The following is a 19955-nucleotide window of genomic DNA, read 5'->3' on the forward strand; positions in this document are numbered from 1 at the left end:
CACCATCGGCTGCCTGAGAGGCAGGCGGCATTTTCAACAATTTCCACATTTTATCTAACCACCCCCAAAGTGTCGACTGCAGAAAATATACGTATATATATGTATATACATATATAAAAAAGGGAAAATCCTGCGGGGGAGAGCCAAAACGTAGAGAGACTTCACAGCGAGAGAGGAGAGAGATTGTACGGGGAAAGCGGGAAAAGCAGACAAAGAGAGCGTAGACGCTGTAGATTTTGCTCTAGTCCTCTGTTGTTGTTATTTTCCATAACCTTGGCAAAAAAGGGGTAGAGCTACTTTGTTATTATTTTCGAATAGACCTCGGCTCTTTTAATTAAGATGCGAAAGCCTTGAATATTCATTGGGATAGATAAATAATTATAATTAGACAGAATGGTATTAAAGCGTTTTATTATTTTAATAACAAGTATTAAAAATATTTAAAATTTTTTTAAAATCTGCAGAAAAGGACAATTTCTTAAGCTAAGGAATTCCTTTACTAAAAAATGTATTAAAAGCTTTTAAAGAAATCAAATAATAAAAATTTAACAAAATAAAATGTTTAAATAAATAAAAAAACAAATGTGTGATCAAAATTTCATTGTCCTATATTTTTTTATATTTTTCTATATTTTATTTAACTAAATCTTAATGATATATTCCATTCTTTATAAAAGAAAAATATTAATCTAAAAATTCCCAGACCATTTGGATTAAAATGTACTCTGGAGATTTTCACCTGAAGCTTCTAAACTTTTCTTCCAAAAAAAAAACACATTTCAACTTTTTCCCCAACTTTTGTTTGTTAGTTTTTCCTTCTGGTGTTGCTGCCATATTTCCTATTCTTTTCACCTCTTGCACCTAGACAAATCACACAAACTGACACGAGACAAATAAAGAAGGAAAAAAAAGAAGAAAACAATTCCGAAACGTGTTTAACATTTTCATCTTCATTTCGCATTTTAAACAATTTTTCTTTTGCGTAACTTTTCGGTCTCCAAAGATTTTCTAACCCTTAAAATGGGGCTAAGAGAGGAAAAGAGAAAATTGTTTTTCTTTTTTGCTTTAATTTTGGCAATTTTTCTTGTGCCAGAAGAAAAATCGAGTTGTCGTTTGAGGGGTTCCGGTTTGCGTTGGGTTTTTTCCGGCCAAAAAAACCCCCCGCGTTGAAAATTGGGGGTTGCTTTTCTTGCTTTCTTTTCGGGTTTTCCTTTTCTTGTTTTTTTTTCTAGTACCCGGTACTAAAAATTTAGATAGGGTATATTGTACTTGGGGAAATGTAGAATTCAAGGTGGGACATTTGGTTTTATAATAAATGGATCCATTTAGTATTTATTCATTAAATTCGGGTTGTATGAAATATATTTGAAATAACCACTATTTTAAGATAAAATCAATCAATTTTAGCCTTACTTATCTAAAACTTCTTTTAATAATGGCTATTTTTATGCAATAGAACAACTAAGGATTCAATTTTTGTCTTACTTTGTTCTATTTGGTTTAAGATTTAGTTTAAAAAGCTATAAAAAACCGGGTATCTCATAGTCGTGTCCCTCAAATACAGTGTTCTTTCTGTTTTTTGGTTAACTGCTACTGCCTTTTGCCGTTGTACTCTCTACTTTTGTTGTATGTTTATGCGCTACGCGTTTTTCCTAAGATTGACTTTGACATTAGCCTCACAAAATACGCACACACATACACCCGCACACACACACACATATAGCTTTCGACACGCTTGGTTGTTGTTGCTCGGGTTGTCCGCCATGTTGTTTTATTTTAGCACATTTACGTCATAATGGCATTTCCTTCCGCTACTTTTTCTTCGGCTTTCCTTTTCAGCCCGACCGCCTTTGACTTTCCTCGGCGTGTTGCCGTAATTTTCATTGTGTCTGCTGCTTTACAAAATTTATCTTAGTCCCTCTGTGTTGCCTTAAATTTTCGCCTCATCTCCGAAGTCCTTTCTCTGGCTTTATCGTCTGTTCGTTGTTGTTGTAATTGCCCTGCTTTATTGTTGCCATTCGCATTCTATTTTCCTGTTTCCTTCATTCTGTTGTGTTGCTTTGGCTGTTTATTTAATTTGATTTCATTTTGATTTTTATTAGTTTTCATGCGTCGCTGGCCTAGTTTTAGTTTAGTATTTGTGGAGGATTTTCTATTTTGTTTGACAAGAAAAGAGGTTAATGTTTGAGATACTGGCGATATCGGAGTTATATTGCTTTAAAAATATATAAAATAAATGGGAAAGCTAAAGTCAACTGCTAAAGGAACATAGGTGCTATTTACTTTGTCTAATAATATTCGAATTTATAAAAAATGTTAATTAAACAGGACGAAAGGCAGAAGAAAATGTTGATAGTGTTTCTAGGAATATAAATTTATTAATTATATAATACTTAAACTATAATTTCAAACAAATTTTAATTAAACAGGACGAAAGGCAGAAAAAAATCTTGACAAATTCAGGAAAATGTTGCTAGGAACATGTTGCGCAACACCTTTAGTGCCCTATTAGTACTGGGTATTAAAATACATTAAGTCTTGATATATATTTCCAAAAATATTCCACTATATTGCTACATCAAATCAAAAGATTTAAAATCCTATACGATTAATATAAAATTTGTATAAAGCCAAAATTCTTGTACCCTTATTTTGCTCAGTGAAAATGTAAGTAATTTTTGTTTTTTGGCTTGGACATCCATCCACCCACCGATCCCCCTAGCCATCTATCCACCTATCCATCCATCCACCTATCCAACCCCTGCGGCATGCAGACCACAGCATTGACAGGGCATTGACAATGATTGATTACCTACCCGAAAGTGGAAACTGTTTTTAGGGCTAACCAACATTTAGCGTTACCACCCATCACACACACACACACACACAGAATATCCCCTCTCTAACCCCTCCACAAAAAGCACCCACACAAACACACTCACATACGCAGTCAACCTGCCACGCACAAAAAATTATTTCATTATCTTTTAGCTTTTCCCTCGATTTTCTTTCCCCCATCCAAGTTAATTGTAATTACACGTAGATAGTCGCACGATTAGATTCAATTTGTGTGACTTGTCGCTTAGCTTCAGTCTTAGCTTTTCCCGAAAACTGAGGTAATCAGATTCGCTTTTGTGTACAGTACAAATTTAGTGTTCAGGTGATTTTGTAATTTTAGTTGTACACTAAATTAAAGACACTTAAGGGGGACACAACTGCACCTGCGTGGTGGCTCTGATAACTTTGAAAAGGAGAGCATATAATATAAAAAGAACGACAAACAAATTGGGCAAGAGTGACATCGGTGGTTGAGATTTATGAAGAGGCACTCATTGAATTGTGCCGTAGAACTCGCCGCGTTGACAGTTAGTTGAGATTTACGATGACGACAAAGGCCACTCCGGGGATGTGAAATGTGAAATGAGAGTGCTTCGTGTAAATGGCTCTATCCCGGCGATAGTGCGGCAAAATTTATATTTATTGAATGTAATTTATGATGAGGAGCGAAAAATGTAGTGTATATATGTACATATGCTGTACTTGTTTCTTTATATTATAAAGAAAATATATTAAACTATGGTGCTTTATATATTACTCGAGTTTTAAAACCCCTTAAAAAGGTATTCAAAAGTACAAAATGCAATTTATGAGGTACCAAAATCAATCTAAATTTGTTTTATTTATTTTTAAAAAATGTTCGTAGGGTTTATTGATTTTTTTTTTTGTGATTTTCAAAAGCCTTATTAATTTTTGTAGTAGTAGTAAATCGATATATATCGATATATAAAATTCGATATAAAAAAAACGATATATAAAATTCGATATACAAAAAACCGATATATAGAAGCGATATATATAAATCGATTTACAAATATATAAATCAGCTTTAGTTGAAAATTGTTTATTTGAATATAAAACTTAAAAAAAAATATATTTTTTTTTAGATGAAGATGAAAAATATAAAAACAATATTAAAGATCGATTAGGTACAAAAAATATACTCCTAAATCCGTAAAAAAACGTTGTAAAAATATACTTACATTTGAATTGTATTTTATTTTTTTAACTTTACCTTTTTATTGTTATAATCAACGTGTTTACGTAAATGTTCTCTTAATTACCGTCATCAATGCATATTTATATTTCCACAACCCCAACATTTGCTGTCCCAAAACAACCGAAAACAAGAACATCCACCCATACTGGAACCTCCTTGAGCGCCATAATTATTTTCTCTCCGATCCGCTCATTATCAACCCCAAAAAAGAAAGAAGGGAAAAAGGAAGAGATCCCCGTAATTGCGTACTCCTACATCTGACACCCATCTGGGAGTTAGGGAACCCTTGTCACTGCAATGACGTGCGAACGCACATTTATTCCCCACCAAAAACCGAAAACTGTTTCAGTTGACAATCTTTATTAATCAATTAAGCGGATGTAGGAGTAAATGTGTCTTCGCGTTGGCTCCTTTCGCCGCTCGGATGCTGTAAGTAATTAAATTAAAATGCGAGCATGTGTTTTTTTTTCGTTCGTTTTCAGTTTCGGTTTTTGTCTTCCTGGAGGCTGGATCCAAACCAGGATCCAGCTGCAAGCCCTGGGGGATTTACCCGCAGACGGTTGACAAAAGCGCTGACAGTTTCCTCACAGGGGGGAAAAACGACGGAGCAGTACGGTTGACAACGGCATTTAATCAATCAATTTTGAACGGTAATCAAGCGGGCAGCTTAAACTAAAGTAGGGGATGGACAGCAGCCCTGGTCCTAGGGAACTCTCCTCTCTGCTAGCTTTGATTGATTGGTTTTCCCCGGCTCAAGGGATCACGCGTGCACTTCTTGCCCAAGTTTAATTTGAAATTATAAATATGCAGGGAGCTGGGAAAAGTGAAACAAAATAAGAGGAGGCAAAAACATCTGGCGATTGGATAAGTAATTAAGTGATTAGCATTGCCTTGCTTTTAGTTTAATTAATTTTAGTCCTTTTTTTTTGGTTGATGGATGAGGGGTATTTTGGCAATCATTGGGGGAGCTTATCAAGCTGAAATGATGGATAAGATAAGCTATGGGAAAAACTAGAGCTAAGATTTGGATTTCTGGGTTATATATCCAAATAAATTGTATGGGATTTGGTGGATAGAAAAGTAAATAAATTGCACCTAAAATTTTATAAATAATTTCAAAAGCCTCGTTAAGTCCGAGTTATTATGTTAAACTTTCCTTATTTGTATTATATCCGCTAATTTGCTAAACGGTAAAGCCACCTTTTTACTCATTTTCCTCGAGACTACAATAAATATATGCAAAATCCAAATCGAATGCTTCATAATTTCTCAATAATTCCCATTTGCATACAAAACCCGTACCTAAAGAAGCCAGAAAACCACAACCGAAAACGTTATAAAGAAACGAATTCATTTCGTTGGCACCTTTTCAGTCGTGCGGCTATAAAAATACCAAATAGATAATTAATAACGGGCCACAAATAATGGCAATAAAAATTAATAAGCATTAATTTGAGTTATGAAATGTCTGCTGCTTGCAGTGGCAATGGCAGTAGCACCTAGAAAACCCCAAAAAAAACTTTGCCGCATAAATTTTGATAACCTTTTGTGAGTAAGAAATCAGGGTAACTGCAGTTGGGTAATTATTATTTATATTTGTTGTTCCCTTTACTGTTCGCCCAGGTGCCAAAAACGAAGAACTTTTTGGGCCATGGTATTCATTCCTGGCCGCTGGCTGGCAACTATTTTGCTTATCTTTCTGGTTTGGCACAACAAAGTTTTCATGGAAACAAAATAGACACAAATTTTTACAGCGTCGTCGTCGGCATTTCCCTTTGATAGCTGGCAACTTGATTGGAATTTCGCTGCCAGACACACACACACACACAAAAAATAACAAAAATAAAAACAAAAAAGTCTGAAATAAAAGCCAAATTGGCGCTGGGAGATCAAAAAGGTGCCGCAGGTGAGTGTTAGACGACAAATAGTCAATCGAGGGCTGCCCTTATTATTTATGCAGATGTCGCTTGCATAACGCTGCGTTTGATAGCTCTTTAAACTGTTTTGATCGCTCTTTATCTTCATCAGCTGGCCATTAAGTTATTCCCAAAAATAAAAATGTTGTCTCCTAATGAAAAAGCGTGAAGCGAATTATTCAAAAATGTTTGACTAATTCACATTTTTTGTTTAGCCAATGTGCAACGGGTGTTGGGCAGCTGTTTTATTGCCCGTCTATTTGTCTCCGTTTCTGATTGATAACCATAATTAACATCAGCAGCAGCAGATGGTCCCAAGTCCTCGAAATTGAAGTGCAAGTGAAGGCAACACATCAAAGTACTCGAGTGCAATATGTCATTGATGGGGAAGTTGAGGGGAAAAATTGGAAAATTTGGAACCTCGGTTGGCTTGAAAAGCCTAAGGAAATATAAATTACTGTGATTTTTTCTTGGGGAAAAATTAATACACAGGTGACAGTAGCAATATAAATGAAATATAGGTATCTATATTCATGCCTATTTTAATTTTTTTATATTAAAAAACATTAAAGAAAGCTTTTATTTCACAGGTTTCATAAAGACTTAAGTATCTTATCTAATCTTAATCTTTGATTTCGTTTCTTTTCCTTACAGGTAAGCTATTGTGAGGAATTTATATACTTGAATACATTTATGGATACTAATCAAAGGTAATAAAATATCTTTAGGGGTTTAAAAATAGTTAAAAGTGTGAAATTTTCACTTTTAACTCAATACGAAACCTAATCTATCTCCTTTAAAATGATTAAGCTTTAAGACCTTGATAATATTTCCCTAATAAATCTCTTAGATTTTCAATTTTTGAGAATATTTGTTTAGTTTATTCATCTCAATATTCTTGGCTTTATGAACAGTCCAACAGCCTGCTGGGCTGACGGCAACCGTAATACAATTTCCTTTTTGGGCAAAAGGGAAAAGCAGTAGGCAACAGAATATGAAGTAGAAACGTTGACAGCTCGTTGAACACCGAACACTGCACAGAAGGCACACTACACTGAAAAAGATATATTATATATTAGTTACAAAGCTAATATTCATTTGTTGTAATAGTTTCAAATGGGCTTTTTCAACCAATTTTAATCGAAACATTATAGATTACAGGGGGTTCCCATTAACCTTAACTTTTGTACTTATTAAATCAAGTAATGTATATATTATTTCTCTCTGTGCCTCAGGCAGGCTTTTGGCACTTCCAACTTGCAAAATAAAAGTGAAGAGAGAAAGATTCGTTCGAAAGAAAAAAAGTAGTTTGGGAGTTCGTAGTTCGAGCATTCGTTCTCGGGGCACCACTTGCTGCCAAATTATTGCAATAGTCGGAGGTTGCCATGTCGCCCCATGTGTGTGTTTGTACAGGGCCACGCCCCCAACCAAAACAACCATAGCACCCCCTTTTTGGCGGCACCATCATCAACGTTATTGCCACAAAATGTCGCGCCGCAGTTGTGTGCGATTCCACCGTCGCCGCCGCTTTTGCTGGTGTTGCTGTTGCTGCAACACTATGGTGTTGCTGCTGCGTTAGTTGTCGCACTTCATTTAAAACTTCATTACATGACGCCATCATCATCTCCGGCGGAATTCCCTGAAATAGGGTATGTTGGAAAAATCTAGGTATGGAAAAAGTTGCAGACCTTTAAAGCCTGGGAAAGTTATAGTTACAAAGGGATTCACTTATGAAAAAATATCTTTAATTGTAAATTATCTATTTAAAAATAGAAAAAAATAAGAAAAAAGAGTATTTTAAGCTTCTGTATTTTTCAGTTGTCTGTTTTTTTATTCTCCTGGTTACCACTTTTCCGTATGGATTCGTTTTGTGTACGATTGGCGAGTGTTTCAACAGCCGTTGCCAAGTGGCAAACCAGTTGAAATCCAAAGCCTTAGCCTCCTTTCGTTACCGCCAGCATAATTGAAAAATTATTTTTATGGAAATTCCACTCACACGCACACACAGAGACTGTAACGGGGGAAAAACTTTAAAATTTAATAAACTTTTTACGCACCATTTATAACATTGCAGCGGCGGCAACAAAAATATACAGAAAATCAACCGCGAAACATCAAAAGTCAATTTGTGTGTATTTTAAAAAACTTTTAATGCACGCACAACAGACAGAGGAGGTTGGTCGATGGTAAAAGGGAGTCGAGGAGGGGGAAACGACATTGCAGGACATAAATGTGGCAATTTTACGCTTTTGCGGCGTTAAATTTTAATAACGGGGCAATTCTGGTAACGAACCAGCGATATCACCAGGCCAAGGACTATCTGGGGTTTATGCGGAAAGCTTAGTTTGCATATCCCCAAGGGTTTGGGAAAAGTATAAATAGAGAAGGGTTTTGATGATTTAATAAGAGATTTTTGTAGAAAATATAAAATAATATTTTTTTTTATTTTTTGAATAGTTTTTATCACATTTTACAGGCAATTTTACATTGGTTTAAGGGAATATGTTAATTAGATTCCTTTTTTATGTGAAATAATAATAATTTATACAGCTTAAAATATTATAATAAATTATAGTAATATATAAATAATATAATAATAATAATATTTAAAGCTGAAAGCTGAAAAAGTCTTTAAATAGATTCCCCTTAAATCCATTTATTGTATTTACTTTACATTATATATATTTATACTATTAAACTTTTCACTTTCCTTTAAAAATCATGAATATTATTTTCGTAAAAACATTTTTCGAATGCCAAACATCATTCTGTCAATCAGTTTTTGGCCAGCACTTAGTGCGTCCGTCAGTGTGTGCGCGATGTTTGGTGCCTGGCTAATAGTTGTGCGGTTCGCTGTTTGGCCAATTATGAAAATGACAGCCTGCGTCTGGCAGCCAATAGATAGATAGTCCCTCCTCTGGTGCGGTTCCTAATGTGATTAGCATAACAGGCAATAGAAACGACAGCAGCCGCCGCCCAAATTAGTTTGATTAACAGGCCCTTAATCGGGGTCTGTGTTGGGGGATGGTTTAATTTATGGCCTAAAAAGCTTGACAATTTTTGCACAAAATGGTATTTTGCGAAAAACATTTATTCAATTTCCATAGATTTCACTTCACTCGAGTGCATTTGACGTGTACATTGTGTGTGTGTTTGGGGATTTATTTATTTATTATGTTGTTAAAAATCCAAAAGCGTTGAACAAACAAATGCAATATAAATTTAAATATCAAAACTGAGGGAAATCATTTCGGAGATGCTTGAGTTTGGCAGATGAGGGTGTTGGGTATATTTGGGTATATTTGCATGTGTAAAATAAGCAAAAATATGTATGTTTTTCCATCATTCAAGTGGCCTGTCAGTGAGACACTCGAGTCTGGGCAACGACAACGAAATGCAAATTTATTAAAAACAATAACAGTGTGTAATTAAAGGCACATCAAAAGTTGAGCACAAGTGCTGAAAATTGTGAAAGAAATAATAGTAAAACTCGGCTCTTGAAGCATCATGAAAAATTATTATGGAAAGCTCTTGGTTAGCTTGAGAAAATTGTTTAAAGTTGTTTTATTTATTGAGGATTTATGGTTTCAGCTTTGATCTTCAAATATTCTTTTGTTTGAAGTATTTAAGTATTTAATTTTTAAAATATTATTAATGTATTTTTATGGCAATATATGAGATATTTTTGTGATATATAAACAGATTTTTAAAAACTTAAAACTTTCGTCAACGCTTAAATAATTTTTAAAAATTGTATTAAGTTTTGTCTTTATAAAAATATAAATCTAATATATTTTATGAGTAACTTAGTATTATTTTTAACATTATTTTCAGTGCAACTTAAATTGTTTACTAAATGCTTTCTTTTCGTGTCTCCAATAGCCCATCTTTCTTTCGCCCCCCCACATTTATTCTTTCTACTCAATCCATCTCCAACTTGACCCACTCCACCACTCGGATATCCATCCATCTCGGAGACAACGATGCGGGAGACACATTTACAGCTCAAAGTGTTTCCTTGGGCAAGTGGCGTGACCAAACGCGGAGCAAGTGGGTCATCAGCGCCAAAATAGTGGGCCAGTTCAGTCCATCTCATTTGTCATTAGGATCGTTTGCCACTTGCCACAGTTTGCACATTTGATTGCAGCTCGCCCCGGCGATATATTTGGGCAATTTTTGCAACTCGCTTTCGTGTTTTTAATAGACCCGCGACACGTTCTGGCCAAAGTTGGGTGTATATCGTATAACAGGTTTTGTATGGCATTCGCACCTAAACCGAAATTGGATGGAAAATAAAGTCATTTATTTTGTGGCCGGCTGGAAAATTTAATTGAATCTAGAGACTTTCGCGGTGTGTTGTGGTGTGGGCACATTTCAACAGCTTTTGGCTTAATTATAAGCCTCGAAACCAGCGACACTTGAGATCTCCCAACAACAACAAAAAATAATAATTTGATTGGATGGACAATACAGAAATTGAAAGAGTCAACACAAATTATGCTTTTCTGTTTTTGTTTGGGTTATTATTTTTACGCATTATTTACACACACACCTTTCGGGCCATGTTTACATTACCATGAGCCAGGGGGCTCATGGACTTTACTTTTAAGCCCCAGCTCTCCGATCCGCTCACGTTTTTGTTTTTCCCGCCAGGTGTGGGGGCACTCCGAGAGGCTGGACGGGACGGGAGGCTGGGAGGCTGACCTCGACGTTCTACAATTTCAATTTCAACGCCTTCTCGACACACCGGTCTCCGGTTACAATCGCAGAGAGAGTGGAGTGGGGGAAATATGGTGGGGATTTTACCGAATTGGAGGCAGATCAATTGACAGCGGCTCAATTTTGTCATGCCTCGTTCGAAATTCGTTCGAATACTCTCATTTGCGTGGGCAAAATGTTGTCGATAATTTCTTAAGAGGCTTTTTTCCTCTCGTTTCGCTGCAGGAACGCTGTATTATTAACTTGAAATTGAAACTTTCGTGGGGTGTATAAAGCAATGGGGGTCTTTGGCATTATTAACGCCATAAAAAGAGTTGTCAAAGTGGGAGACGGAAATGATTGAGGCTTTAAAAGACTTTTTAAAGTCCATCGATGAATGGATGAAGCTGGGGGAATGGTTAGTATATTGGTAATAAATTTGAGAGAATAGGGAATAAGGTCTTTAAATTATTGGTATTTTAAGAAAAATTAAACATTTGATATTAAATTGGTTTATGCATTTGAAATAGAATATTATGTAAACCAGAAGATGTCTTTCTTTTGGCTTTTGCAATAGAATAATTTATTTAAATTACAAAATCTTGGCTTTAATTAATCCTTGAAATGCAACGTAACCCAAATAGCCAGCACATATCACTTATCTTAAACGAAAACTTCAAGTTTTCAGAGAGAACTTTCACATCCTTAACCCATTTACTTCACTTAACATAACAACACTGAACCCGATAGCCCAGGATTAAGGTGACTTTGGATGCTGCTTCACCTGTCTCTGCTTCACCTGACCTAGTTCGAACCTACTGCAATATGAGCAGAAAAGCTTCAAGATTATCGCAAACTAACGTTGACACAGGCCAACAACAACGATATTATTTCACTTCCATTTCATGTTTCCTTTTGACAAAAATTCAGCTTTCCTGCCTTCCAAAATCCCACCCACCCACTGGCCATGAAGGTCACTGGGGGCCATCTTGGGCATATCAGTGCCTCAAAATCGTCAGCCATTAAAGGCGCAGTATCCATTATAATACACAATAGTGCCATTGCCCAAAGATCTCGAAAGAGAGAGAGAGGGGGCTTAGTTACATAATGGCGGCCAACAAAAATGGTCACAAAAAAATGTGAAATATTTAAGGCAAAGTGTCACATAAAAATGACTTATCTGCTTGTATCGTAGGCTGGGTTTTGGGGGGGAAAACCGCTTCGCCACGCGCTGGAAAATTGTCGAGCAGGGCGTAGGAAAACTCTGGGGTGAGCCAGGGGCGCTTAGATGATTGTTTGGATGGGGCTTGGAGGAAAATATTGCCCTCAAGCAGCGGTTGCGACAGTCGAGAGCTTCTCATAGCAGTGCTGGTCGTCATTTTATCTTTATGCCAAATCCAGTTGGGATTAATTGGTGGAGGCAAACGGGAGGTCCCTTTAGTAAGAGGGAAAGGGAGACAGAAAGAACCCCTGAGAAAGAGATGGCACAAGATTCGTGAGTGTTTGTAATTTAATAATGTGAGGCAGGCCCAAGACCAGATTTGCCAGCCTTTGGCTGCCTGATACTGTTATCATTGTCAAGGCGGCACTAACTTGTGGTTGAAATAGGGTAGAGAGAGTACTAAAGGCTGTTTCAGAAAGCTTAATATACAAATTTAGTAATTAAAATAATAATAAGGCAATAGGGTTTAAAAGAAATCTCTGGGTCTGTTGATAATATTGGAACTATCGAAGTTTTTGCTACTTATACTATCGAAATGTATCGAAATTTATCGAAATCTAATATATATCTTATTTTATTTTCTAACTTTCTTAATCTTGTCATTAAATAAAAAGAAAATTAAGTTGGGGAAAATTAAAGAATTAAATAGGAGTTTAATTTTTCTATCGATATTTGACCGATTGATGAGGAAACAATTAAAAGAGGAATAAATATTCCAATTCCTAAGTTTAATATTAGATATGAAAATATAGCTTTTAAGGGTATCAAATAGTCGTTCCTTACGAACCCCATTTTATTGTCATTTCGTTGGAGAAGTCAGCCATGCAACTAGGTCCATCATTCATTCATTCATTCAAGTGGCTCGCTCAATTTGCGCTGCTCTTGCTTAAATCGCATTAAATTGGGCGCCTGCCTCAACGCTGTGTCAGCCAACACTCTTCAAGAACTGGTCATATACATACATATATATATAATATATAGATATATATAAAACACATATATACATAGTACATAAAGATACATATAAAATTGTACTTGTATCCGCCTCTAAATTGAGTTTTAGTGCATGTTTACCCACGCAAATTGCTCGACTGACTTTGCCATAAATCTAACTAAGTGCGATTGCGGCGGAGCTCTGGCTATTGTGTAAAAAAATGGTTTAAGAAGGGGATAAAAGATATAAGGGAGGAAAGAGCTCCAGCATCCCATTATTTTTATATTTCTCTTTTTTTTTTTATACAATATGCATAATAAATTATAAGTATTATGTACTTGACTATTTATTGCTGACAACCAGACTTCGGATAGTCAGAGCCGATTGATGGAGAAAATCACTGGGCGGGTGGGAGGAGAGGCAACACCAGTTTATAGAATATGTATGTAAAATGTGGAGCAACACTGCAGCACAGCGGCACAGTTTTGCAACCAGCGGCTTCTTAATTACCATTTATTGGGGCGTTGAAAGCAAATCAATCTCCCCATGTCGATGGCGTCAGCTTTAACTAAATGGCATATGCAGTCGAGACTGTAATTAGTTTACAGTGTTTAGAGCAGGTTTAAGTCGAATATTATATTCGCTTAAATAAACTAGGAATTTTAGTTAGGTTTTTAACTTTTAAAATATCTAAATAAATACAAACTTAAGTTTATTTTAGGGTATAGGTCTCAAAATCATTTTTAAAGACCGGATAAAGGCTTTTTCGAAATTTTCTTTTATTATTTTAAGGCAATTTAAGCCACCATAATTCAAGGGAAATTGTAATTCAACGAATTGCAACAATATAAATTAATAAGTATAATGAAATATCCATTAAGATTTACATTTATAAAAACAGTTGATAAAATACTATTACTACTGGTACCTAAATAAAGTCCTCAAAAGGAACATTAAATTAAGCAGCCATGGTCCTTCGACTAAGCTCCTAATATAACTATCCATGTTGAGCTCCATGTCCTGCGACCTCTCCAATTAGTTGACTAGCTACTACCTTTCACCGATCCTCTTTAATAATTAAATTCAATTTTATTTACCTAAATATATATGTTTGGTATGTATGTCAAATGTCTGGCTTAGACTTTAGCTTCATTATAGAGTAAAACCTTTCAAATGCTGTCCCAACTTAACTAATTAAAGCGACTCGGATAAATTGTGTTTTCTTTACAAACTGCTGCACCGCCCCCTCTTAGCCTTTGGCCGCCTTTCCACTTGAGATCTAAGCAAATGCAAACGCTTTGGCCTATAAAAGGCAATGGGTTAATTAAAAGAATTCGCCGACTTGTTCAACTCACTCACGCAGAACTCCCACTGTCTGTCTTTATCTGGCTTTGAGCTGCCGTCTCTTTCTAGTACTAAGTATGTTGTTTCATGAAGAATCAGTTGAAAGAGAAATGCAAATGGATTTCTATGTCAATTGAGACACTGATAACTAGGAGAAAAAATTGCAGGCAAAAAGAAAAGTGTTTAAAAAATTAAATATAATAATAATATAATAAATATAAATTAGTTTTAATTTAAGATAAAATACAAAGGTGATCAAATATTCAGCAAAATAAAAATACAAGACTTTTAAAAATAATGGTGATAACAGTTTGGTTATCATAAATTTTCTTTCTACATTTTATCAATTTGTGAAATTTATAAATTAATTTTATATATCTTTATATATAATTTATTTAAAAAGAAAATATATTTTTAAAGCTATAATTATTTCTCTCTGCATCTCCCATCATCATCAGTTTGATGATGCCTTCAAAAGTCACTCCTCAATGCACTTGACTTATTTTTCCGCCCGCCCAGAGAGGGGGAGATAGAGTATGTAAAATTGTTTACGACTATTTTGCATACAAATTGCTTTAGTCAAGAACTGAATATAAAAAAAAAAACCCAGTAATATATAGACTAGAGGGAGATACACATAAAATGTGTAAATGAGTCTAATATGTCATTGTCAGCGACAGACTTGCATTTTCCATCATAGTCAGCAGCAGAAGCTCCACGGCCCACACTGCGTATGCTTAATCTGGGGAGGGATGAAATCAATATGCATAGCCTTTGTGTGCCAAATTCAATTTGAAGTAATTCGGGTGGTGAAAACTTAAGTTGGGCAATTGTGGGCTACACTTTCGCCACCACCCGCTGGTCAGGTCAGCTCATAAATTACACCCAAGTCTACCCCTAAATAGAGATTGACTAAGATAATACCAACCCGGAAAATCAAATCAGGGTCCGGGGAGACAACCGAGCGACGTGACTAAAAAAGAACTCGCTTAGAATTTGCATGTAAGAGTAAAATAAAATTTAATTACGCTTGTCGCCTGTCAGTCCTCATTAAACGAAGAGCGAGAGAAAAGAAAGGACAGTTGGTGGAGGTGGAAACGAAGGTGGATAGATAGAGACAATGACGAAAAGAAGGTGGAACAGCGGAAAGGCAAATCGCCGGACGAATTACACGAATTCAATTAAGGACCTCCAAAGTGAAAGAGGATTCTAGGTGTGAGGCTTTGGTTTCAGTTCGAAAAGGAAAGTTAATTCAATGAATTGAAATGGGAACTGCTATACGGAAAGAAATTACGGTTTCATTAAAGGAAGTCTAATAATGGAAATGGGGGTTAGTAAATGGGGATAGTAAATTTATAAACATATCAGCCAATTCAGTTTTTTATTTAATATTTCAAACAATTATATATTTAATCAATTTGTGTCTAAAAATAGCCACAAAATTCCTAATAAATTCACTTAAATAAAATAAATGCCACAATATACTTTCGTACATCACAAAATATGTATATCTAAAATGCCACAAGTAAGTAAATTATCCGAATAAAATTCCCCCTAAATGATAAGCAAATTGATAAATTATAGGATAGCAGTGAAAAACTTTTGTCAAGAGCTGAGCACATAAAATAAAATTGCAAATTAGTTGCATATCAACTGGTCATTAGCATTTTGTTTTTGGCATTTTAATTGAAATTTCATATGCCTATGGTGATGGCGTTTTTAGGGAGCAAAAACTTTCTGTCAACGAAAACAAGAGATGGATGGATGATGGGGGAAATCTCGGCTTGGCTCTCGGCTCCTCCCTGCCGCTTTGCATATCAATCTAAAAATCAATTAGAACTTGCCCGGGCCGAGCACAGAGGGAGAGAGCCACAGTTGGGGTAACTTTTTTCATTAAAAATAAGCGCCTGGCCGGGATTGGTGGGCCAAAAAGTCGAACCTGGCAGCAGGAACTTTTGCAAAAATGTATAATTACTGGCGTTTACGTAGCGCTCTCTTCTATCGACCCCCGCGATCCTCCTGGTGGGCCATCGCCACACCATGTTGAATATCTGTTTTTTAAAAGCAAAACCCGCTTACAGTTTACATTTCAAAAACACAGCACATATGCGCATGCTTCCGCAATGCAGAGAAAAGAAAATATGGTAATGTTTTGGCTTAAAAATTAATATATTAAAAATATTAGTTTATTTTTTAAAAATAAATAAATGTTGTATTTTTAAATGCTTTAAAATTTAGATAGGAAATTTTGTTGCTTTAATAAATTAGATTTATAACATAATCAGCGTAAAAAATTGTAATTTTTCACTTGAGACGCAAACTAAAAATGTTTAAAATGTTGTATTACATTTAAGGGATTTTCTATATTATTATAAACAATATTTCTCTCATAAAAATACTTTCAAAAAACTGTAATTATTATTCAAAATAATATATAACATTGTACCTTAAATATACATTTTAAAGTAGAAAAAAGTAATACATTTCTGCTTTTAAACTAATCAAATTTTGTTTAATTTTTTAAGGCAATTCTAGTAGCCTTTCTTTCTACAGTTTGCTATATCATTTTTCTCAGTGCCTCACCGTTGGTTGGTTTATAGAAAAAAATTTGCATAAAGTGCGCATAAATTATGCCGTGAAAAAGTTATAATACCATACTTACAGGGCGAGGACGATGACGAGGTCTGGGGAGGAGAAGGCGGCGTTTTGCGCCAGATACTCATTCTCGGAATACGAATATATCCCTCCTCGGCCCATCCTTTCGCCCAACACTCTCAGGTGTGTCCGGGTGACACAAACTGAACAAGTTTCAAGCTCAGGAAACAGGGAGCTTCCCCCCAGATTCTGCTTACATTTTAAGTAAAACAGACAAACACAAATACAAACACAAACACACCATGCCAAGCTGGCAAGCGGGCAACAAATTTGTTTAACTGAAAATTTCATAAAATAATGCAAAAGTTTGTTGTTGCTATAATTCATTTGAAGGAGCCAACAGGACCCTGTCGCAGCTGTTGTCGCTCAGTTGGAGTTTAGTTATCTAGAGGAGGGAAAACATTTTGCCATTATCAATTCAGAGGAAAACCCAGGGAAATGGGAAGTTTCTCCAGGCAATTGAGAAAACTAATGAGAGACTCTGAACGGAAATAGTTGGGTTAATTTGGAAGCCAAAGTTGAGTTGAGGATTAGTTTCATATAAAGATTAACGGAGACGGAAAATGTGTTCTCTATTACTTTCAATACGACAGCTGTTGCAAAAGATGAAGGTTCAAATATAACTTTTTGATAAGTAAATTGTTATGTGTTGATCATAGTGATAGGGAAACGATAGTTTAGTTTTATAGTTATGGTTATTTATCAAAGTTTTAGTAGGCTTTGTGGGTTATTTATTTATAAGAAGGTCTTGGTTTTGGTTTGGTTTTAATAGTAATTACAGTTTTCCTTGGGTTAACTCTATGTTTACTACAATTATTGGTTTTCTAGTTGCCTTTTTTTATTTTCCTATATTTACATAGACATATTTGCCGCTAGCAACCCTTTTAACGACTTTAAATTCTTTAAATCCCTCTTCCTTCTTACATAGTTAATGGCCCTGACACTGGCTCTGGCTCTGCCTGCTCTCCATATCTATTCCGTATGTATTCCGAATAAAAAAAAAAAGGACTTGCGTTCCGCTTACCATATCCGTTTGGGATTCGCACCAGCTGCACTTTAACTAAACTCTAATGCAAAATTCATGGTCAGGCGGAAAAATAACCAGTGCCTGGCAGCAGAAAGGGAGGGCGGTAAAAAGTCTTCTGCATTTAGTATGCAACCAAAGCGGAGTTGAACGGAGTCCAGAAAATGACCATCCAGACAATGGTGTGGTGACCACAACAACAACTCCACCAAAACCATCGGGGATACAAAGAACTCCGCATGAAGTGAACACAAATTGGAGTGACTTGTTGGGAGACTTGTAAAAATTTAATGAAGAAAGTGAGCAACGAGTGCAAGACACTTTAATGTCTCTGATTGATCGTTTAATAATACAAAAACGTCGGGAAAACAAATGATATCATAATTCTGGGGTACGGAAACTACAAATTACTAATTACACAGGAACACAAAATTAAACTTTGTGAAATTTCCACGAACCATTTCAAGTTTTCCATGATATTTGGGTGCTCCTGAGTAAAAGTCCCATACAAAATTATTTTCCATCACCTACAGGTTCCGCGGTATACCTAAAAATACAAAAAACCTATGTTTGCCGACATTTTGAATTACGTGGCCTATATAATGGGACTTACCTTTATTATTTTTGGTAGGACCTACTCTCAATACATCACGGCACTACTAAAAAATAGTCCCAATCGTGAACCATTGCCCATGTCTTTGGAATTCGACGCCAAAGTTGAAACTCCCAAAATTTTCAACATTTCTGTGATGAAAAAACAATTCTGAGAATTAAATCTTATATGGAACTAATTTTAAATATTCATTGAATCTATTGTTCATTGTATTCTTTAATTTCGGTTTAAAGCGTTTTCATGAGGACATTTTATTGGATTTATTAAACGAATAAAATAGCTTTTTTGGTTTTATTATCTACTCCTATTTGCTGTCAAATTTCAAATAAGTCAAGGCAACCTATAAAATAGTAGTAGATTATCGCTGGCTACTAATCTGCCTTAAAAATGTTATGTTCGGAAGACCTTTTTATTTAATATAAAACAAAATTTATCACAGCAAAGCCTTTTAAAGAAAGAAAGAGCTCTCTTTGTCTCTAACTTAATGATCCCATAACTCAAAACTTGAGGGAACCCCGTTTCTGTCTCTTTTTGCACTCTCTGTTACATAAATTCAAGGGAGCAGAGAAAAAAAAACTAACCGCAAATTAGCTTATTTGGCATTTTTACAGTCATTTCATTTAATTTACACAAACAAATTTGCGCCTGGCCAGACAAACAGCCAAACAACCAAACTGGAAAACAGACAATGGCGAGCCAACGAAGCGCGCCGTCAGCTCCATAAAAGTAATGAAGCTGTTTAGGCGTCTCTAAGTAGTCGTCGGAAGTTGGAAACGATGGCTCCTCCATGTCTTGTGTCAGCGGGAAAATGCCCTCGCCCTTAGTTTTCCTTTTTTTGCCCTGGTAGATGGGAGCTGAGAGCTGAAGAGCCGCAGCCGGTTACTCCCCCAAAGCTTTTGCTGGCATTAGTTTCTGCCCTTTACGTTCATTCAAAATTCATGAAGTTGGCATCGAGTTGGCGCCGTTTTTATATATACGCCCACACTCTCTTTGGGAAAGAGGTTTGTTCGTTCAGCGGCTGAAAGCCTTTTCCCCACATAACGCTATATTGCCTTAATAAATTGCCCCAGACTCGAATGCAGCCAATTGTGTTTGGCTTGAACGTCTCATTACGATTTTTCTTACACCTTTACGGTTGATGATGTTTGATGGTATTTGGCGAATTTACCTCTCCTCTTTTCCGCCCCTCCAGTTTGAGCCAATTAGCGAGCGTCTTGAAGCCGTTTTAGTTTGATGGAATTTTCCTTTTGTCTTTCTGTCCAAGGGCTTCGGTCCCTGAGTTTTGAAGAACGTCGAACTATTTTGCATTAACTTATTGCCAGTCGCCATGGCATCGTCACCTGTCCAAGGACCTGCTGAAGGCATCGAAACTACTTTTGTAATTGGAGAGGAGAAATTGGCTTTTTATAAGCTGAAATGTGTGGCTTTTGTGGAGACTCGTTGGAATTTATTTAAAATAAAGTATATTTGGAGGGAAGCAAAAAATATAACC

The sequence above is a fragment of the Drosophila kikkawai genome, chromosome 3L (genome assembly GCF_030179895.1).
Source record: "Drosophila kikkawai strain 14028-0561.14 chromosome 3L, DkikHiC1v2, whole genome shotgun sequence".
Classification (NCBI taxonomy): Eukaryota; Metazoa; Arthropoda; class Insecta; order Diptera; family Drosophilidae; genus Drosophila; species Drosophila kikkawai.